A 7,800-nucleotide genomic window follows, 5' to 3' on the forward strand; every position below is an offset into this window, starting at 1 on the left:
TTTAGATTAAATTAGAGTTCTAGTATACTTAATTGTTTTATTTAGATTTATTTAGCTAGCCTATATATAGGCCTTTGCATTGTAAACAATTCTTTCAATTCATTATTATGCTATTTTTCTTTTGAGTTAATAAATTCTCTCTGGGTTTTTCTTTTTAAGAATTCCTCTTGAGTTTCTCTTAGAAGAGTTTTAACAATCTTTTTAGATTGTAGGGATCATCTTCGAACATTTTCTTACCAAAGTTTTCATCTTGGAGGGGAAATTAGAGCAGCTTGAAGGGGGTTGTGGATTTTTCGTGTTTCCAAGGCTTCTTAGGACTTCTACACGCCACGTTCTATCTTTCCATTTATATTCTTTATTCGCTTCCTTAATCTTTGATTTATTATTTTATTTTAGTTATTTATTTTGATTTTTTTATCTGACTTGGATTCAATTTCGTTTCAGGTTGTGTCAAAATCCAAATTTCTTTCCGAACATCTAGAGCCCTAAGTCAAATTCGCGACTTTGGCAAACTTTCTGATCGGCTTTCACTATCATCCATCTCATCCTTTATCATTTAGTATCAGATTTGGGCGTTTTAGGTGTTCTTTTTATTTTATAAACTAATTTCTAGAAAACAGCCTCAAAATAATTTTTTACCCCTATAGTTTTCAGGAAAAAATAATTTTTAGTGGGTAAACGATTTTCAAACGATCTAAAATTTTACATATTATTTCTTGGCACTATTTTAGAGTATAAAAATATTTCTCACAAAAAAAAAAGTGATAAAAAAAGTACTAAAAAAATAAAATACGAAAAAAAATATTTTGTGGGTTGAATTTTGTGCCGAAATTCAGATCAGATCTACATTATTTGAAGAGGATCTAGTTTAAATTTCGTGATATTTGGAAATCGGGAACACCTCGAACGACGTTTGTTAAGTTGCTTCACAATTTTTCGAGTTTTCGGGTTTCAGCAATTTTCATTAACTCTTAGCCTTAGGTTTTCATTTGTTTTTCTCTTTTTATTTTTCCTTTATGCATTCTAACACTTTCTTGTTTCTGGTGTTAGTACGTTAAAGCACGTTGCATATTCCTTCCTCCATGCAACAGAATTCTTTGATGTCTTGTCGATTTTGGACTCATAATGCTCTTAGGTTTGCTTTGTTAGTTTGATTCTAGTACATTGTTATTAATTGATATCGAAACTTTTTAAAAGACTCACAAGATTAAGTCTTACCTCATTGAGAATTTGATTTTTATTTCTAAGTGCATAACAGTGAGGTTTGCTTAAATTTTCTTTTCTTGAGTGTTGTGTTCTTTTCAAGCTTTCATAATGATTCGCAATACTATGATTGGGTAGTTGAGAAGAGATCAAGAGGTTCGAAATGCTTGAGATCAGCAACGTGACACTATTTTAGACATGATCAACAAAAAGTTATATTGTCTAAGTACAAAACTTGAGCGTCGGAATCGTAATTGGGGAGATAAGATTGATTAGCCTCGTCTTCGTGCAAATAATGCTCGACGCGTCTCTTGTGTAAATGATGAGATTTTTGTTAATAATGATCATATGCAACATTTTTTAGCTAAAACAAAGTTCAACATTCCACCATTTCGAGGGAAGTATGATCCCGAAGCATATTGTGAATGGGAATTAAAAATTGAATTTATGTTTTGTTACTATAAATGCCGGGAAGAGGAAAAAGTCCAATTGGCGACCATTGGATTTTTAGATTATGCATTGAGTTGGTGGATTCAACTTGGAATTGATCGTTAAAGAAACCATGAAAGGGTAATTGAAACATGAGACGAGTTGAAGCAAGTGATGCGAAAGCTTTACGTTCCTTCTCATTACTATAGAAAGGTCTCAACGAGACTTCAACGCCTTATTCAAGGTAATCAATCTGTTGATGAGTACTTTAAGTAGATGGAGATACTTATTCAAAGAGAAAATATACAAGAGGATGAAGAAACTACCATGGTGCGATTTGTAGATGGCTTGAACGTTTCGATAGTCAATGCTCTTAATCTTCACACCTATATTGATCTTGAGGAGATGGTACACAAGGCAATTGAGATTGAAGAACAATTTTAGCAACATCAATCTCATCCATTTGGAGCATCACACTATTATCGAGGTACAAGTTCTAATTCTACTTTTAAGAATTCGAAACCTCTTTATTCTACTAATAAGTTGTTGCCAAAACATGCTGAGATTAAACCTTTTAAGTGGACAAGTGGGGCTGCTACAAAGCATTCTTCTAAATCTTTCAAGCATCCCATTTTTGCTAATTTTTCACCAAAATAATAAAGAGCTCGTGACATTGAATGTTTTACGTGTAAAGGGCGTGGGCACTATAGTCATGATTGTGCCAACACGAGACTTTTATTGATCAAAGAAGATGGCGAACTTTGTGAACCGAAAAAAGATGATAATGAGAATTTCTTTCTCAAATCTATGGATTTAGATGAGATAGAAACGTCATATTCTCCTATTGAGATAGATTGTATTAAATTGAATATTCATAAAACTTGTGAGGTTGATATGGGAAGTGAGGAAGAATCATGTGAAAAGACAGAGAGAAAAGAGACATTGAGTGATAAAAGTCTACTTGATGTCCAAATTTGGTGAGTGAAAATCCATATGAGTTAAAATTGGAGAGTTCTAAAGTGGAAAAAGAAAATAAAAAGCAAGAAAATACCTATACAGAAGTGAGGAGTGATTCTATTTTAACTAACCTAACTTAAATTTGTTTAGTGGTTTTTCTTTGTTACAGGATTTCAAGGATTCATTGACGGACTCTCAATTATATTACTTTACCATCGATAGACGATTTTACTTGTGGGAAAGAGGTAAGTTGAACATTGATAATTCTCCACAGGTGCTAGAAGGTAAGAAAAGTAATGATACATCAGAAATTGAAATATGTAGGCGTACCTTGAATGTTTGTGATAAGTATGCTACTGATTTTATTTTTCCTTACGATATGCTTTCTCATTGGTTAAGTTTCAATAAACAATGGTTTGAAAGTTAAATTGATTTTATGGGTTTATCTGGGTATTTAAAGTTTACTTTTGTTGCATTCGACAGGTTTATTAAAAAACCTCATGCATTTGATATTGCAGCAAAATCTTTTACCTTAGACTCTAAATATGAATTTTTACATAATAATATTAAACTACTTGATTTTTATAATTATGTGAAATTCTTGACTCATTGCTGGAAATTCTTATGGATGACCATACATATTAAAAGAAAGTTACAGGTTATTTTTTACTTGAACACTCGTGTGCCTATTATTTCTTTGTCTAGTGTTGATGATTTGTTTTTAAAGGAGAGATACTTAATCCATGCTGATTTGGGATATCAAAATCATATATTTGATCCTGGAGATAGTTTTGGCACACAAGAAACCTTAGGTAAGTATATTATTCATTTTATTGTTATTTATTCTAATCCCTTTTCTTTCTATGCAGCTAAAGATTCGGCGACAAATCTTCTTAAAGAAGGGGGGATGATACGGGTCTCAAGGCACAATTTCAGACCCAAAAATGTGATGCGTTCACACTACCTCAAGGCCCAACAACAATGTCAAAGGCTAAGCAAATCAAATCAGGACTTGATCAAAGACAACATTCAATGACGAATCTTTTTGAGGATAGGGAGAATGATACAATCACGAATGGGGTGAAATTTATTAGATTCCAATCATCAAAACTGCCAATTTTCAGGCTTGGGAAATCAGAAGACTTGTGACACCTTTTTGGATAAGATCCTGGCATTTTTGGGTTGAGATGTCTCATGTCGTTTGAAGATCTATCTTTTAGCTTCAAAACACATTTTGAATCACTCGATTTTGAGTTCGAGAGCTCAAGTTATGACCGTTTTAGTGAAGACTGAGCGAGCAAAATTTCTGAACGGGATTATGATGGGAATTACGAATTCGGGCTTTTAATTCAAGTTTAAACCATATTGGGTTCGGGTTTTAGACTTAATTTTTCTTATATATGATTCCAATATTATATTTGTCAGATCTTATTATTTTATTATTTTAAGTTATTTAAGAGTTTTATGTTAACAAGAAAATTTAGTTCAAAACAACTTCTTGTTTAGATTAAATTAAATTTCTAGTATACTTAAGAGTTTTATTTAGACTTATTTAGCTAGCCTATATATAGGCCTTTGTATTGTACACAATTCATTTAATTCATTATTATTCTATTTTTCTTTTGAGTTAATAAATTCTCTCTGGGTTTTTCTTTTTAAGAATTCCTCTTGAGTTTCTCTTAGAAGAGTTTTAACAGTCTCTTTAGGTTGTGGGGATCATCTTCAAACTTTTTCTCTTGAGTTTCTCTTAGAAGAGTTTTAACAGTCTCTTTAGGTTGTGGGGATCATCTTCAAACTTTTTCTTGCCAATATTTCTATCTTGGAGGGGAAATTAGAGCCGCTTGAAAGGGGTTGTGGACTCTTCATGTTTCCAAGGCTTCTTAGGACTTCTACACGCCACGTTCAATCTTTCCCTTTATATTCTTTATTCGCTTCCTTAATCTTTAATTTATTATTTTATTTTAGTTATTTATTTTAATTTTTTATTTGACTTGGACTCAATTTCGTTTCAGATTATGTCAAAATCCAAATTTCTTTCCGAACGTTTAAAGCCCTAAGTCAAATCTGTGACTTTGACAAACTTTACAATCCGCTTTTGCGTTCATCTATCTCATCCTTTATTAGGTTTAAATGTCTTGGAATGGCTTGTGAATGTGTTAAAGTGTTTATGTAGGTGGAAGACAAATTGGGTGAGACAAGTGGCATTGAAAATGGCTTATTTTCGTCCACATGGGTAAAGACATGGCGTGTCTCAGTCGTGTGTGGAACACGGCCTAGCACATGGGTGTGTGACTTGGCCGTGTGTCCCCTGCATCATTAAAATTCAAAACAGAATGCTTAATATTTTTCACACGGTCTGGCACACGGGCGTGTGGCTTGGCCGTGTGATCCCTGCACTTATTTAATGATGCTCACACGGCCTAGCACACGAGCGTGTGCTTGGCCATGTGACCTAAGTCAGAGAGTTACACGAGTACTAACACGGGCGTGCCTCTTAGCCGTGTGAGCCACACAGCCTGACCACACGTGTGTGTGTTCCCTGCACCTAGGAAAAAATTTGAAATTTCATGAAAAATTCTCTGAGTACCCGATTTAGTCCCAACTTGTTTCTAATGCATATTTTGGGCCTTGAGGGCTCATATTAGGGACTTTATGAATAATATCTGACATGAATGTTAAATTTTATGAAAAATCTATATTTGATCTATAAATTTTGGTAATGCTCCGTAACCCTGTTCCTGCGACGGGTATGGGTTAGGGGTGTTACACAAGATGCTTAAGATATTGCTCCCATTATGTTAGGAAGGATAAATTATATCTTGATCAATCATATCTTTCTACATAGATTATGGTATATCCAACATCAGTCTTTATGTACAACCTGTTATGGTATTCGTTTGACTGTATCAAAATATATGACTCACGACGTTGGGACAACGATGATCTCAAGTCTGAGGATCATATATATAGTTATCACTATAAGTAATATTTGTCACTCTTACATAACAATCCAAGAAACATTTTCATGGCAGGTCAGTCCAGTATGTTGTTCTCTAACACATACTCATGTATTGATTTTGACATCCTTATGTCAATGGCAACACTTTGTCATCAATCAACTACAAATTAGTCTCAATGCATTATCATTGTCCAAACCCACAATAATAATAGACTAAGGACCCTTTTAAGAATAATCATATTATTCTTAGGACTTTATTATTAACCAGTTTATTTATACACACAGAAAAAGAAACTGAAATAACAATGACATTGCTTTATATTAACAAACAAGGTAAAACGAGTATGTGATTACAATCATCTCATGATTGGTCTTTAGGCTTCTTATAAGCATCCTTGTCAGCTCTAGAGGCATTAATTGTTGGTTCATAAGCAATGAGTTCTTCAATGACATATAATTTTCGTTCTTGTTTGAGGACAATCCTCAAATTACGAAACCATCAAAGGAAGTTAAAACCATTCAACATATCCTTCTCAAGGACAAATCGCAATGATAAAGAGTTTGTATTGTTTTCCATAATAAATCTACAATAATAAAACATGCTTATGAGTAAATTGACCAAGTTTATTATGAACATTTAAAAGAACTTTCTTAAATTATGCTCCCACTATTTTATTCAAAATTAATAACCCTCATATATTAATTTCAAAAAATCTAAAGTTTTCTAGTGGGTAAAGATCCATATTTCACCTCCTCTTAAGTCAGCTTTGGCTTTTCTCAAGATTATGGTTATTTATGCAAGCAACATTTGCTAATTACATCCTATGTAACTCTTTATTTAGTGAACAACTCTTGTTCCAATCATCTCATTATCATCCAAATTTCTTACCTCTAGGTTTCTAATCCTATTAGAGTAACATAGATAAGTTATTAACCAATATTATAATCGAAGAATATCACTTGCTTATTATTTACGTTTAACCAAGATAGATACAAGTATTTTGCTTTAGCAGAACCCACGTTGTATCGATTGAGGCTTTAACGAGAGTAAATATTGGAAGCCAACCTTAACTTAATATTTTATTGAGGGGTTTTTAAATAATTTTATCTCACCATTAATGTTCAACTTTAATCCATTTTATTTATTTATTGAAGTTGGTTATATCAATATATTACAACATATATGCTAACATATCATCCATTGTATCACAAATATGAATAATATAAAGCAGTAAACAAATGCAATAGTTATAACCCATAAAACTAAGGTGGTTCCTCCGAAGCCAGTGGGGGAACCAAAAGGAATCCTAAAGGTGTAAGTCGCTTCACAAGTTTTTTTTCTCACTTTAAGTAGCTCAACCTTCATCTCTTTTAGTCTGCAGCAGCTCGTACAATTTACAAATGTAGAAACTCGTTTTACATACGAGGGAGTGGGATGATAAGAGAAATACAAGGGAAAAATAGAAAGGCACGACACGCGGGTCATATTTATAAAATTACAACATTTTTAAATTATAAATTAAATGGGATATTGGGCTATAACCATGCATTTCAAACACCGTGCATATCAACCATAGCAAACAACATATAATATGTATTTATTTAATCGATTTTTAATGTGAATTACTAAATTGTCCTTACAACTAATATCGCCTACTCAAAGGGTTCAAGGGGAAAAGTCCTCTTCGGGTTTCCTATTACCCATAAAAAGATAAGGAAAAAAGTTACACGATTGATCGTTATCGCTTCTACTGCTAATAGTGGGTGGTTCTTCCTTTAATCGTGTAAAACTCAAATTGTTTGTGTCTCCTTCGTGCTGGGCCCCTACATAAAAAATTTAAACGCAACATAACTAATAACCTACTATTAACCCTACTCCTACAAAGTTAAATTAAAATTATCCAAAAGTTAATACAAGTCTTTTAAAAGTATCAAAAATAAAACTCAATCCTCCTCATCACCCTAATGTGGTGCTCGTCTCATTTCCATCGGAGCTTTTCCTCTATGCTCCTGCTGGTTGCTCTTCGAGCCATTGTCTTCTCTTTTCGCTTAAGTGAAACTGAGACATCCATCTTTTCCCTCCTACTCTGATTCCAATTCAAGATTTATTTCCTTTGAATCTCGACATATTGGGTATATAGCGAATCTCCAATTATGCTTTTCATTGGTTTCATGAACTGTTCATTCTAGCACATGGGAACTACTGCTCGGTGACACAATTCTGTCACCAAATAAGGAAAGAAGATTCCAAC

The sequence above is a fragment of the Gossypium raimondii genome, chromosome 4, assembly GCF_025698545.1.
Source record: "Gossypium raimondii isolate GPD5lz chromosome 4, ASM2569854v1, whole genome shotgun sequence".
Lineage (NCBI taxonomy): Eukaryota > Viridiplantae > Streptophyta > Magnoliopsida > Malvales > Malvaceae > Gossypium > Gossypium raimondii.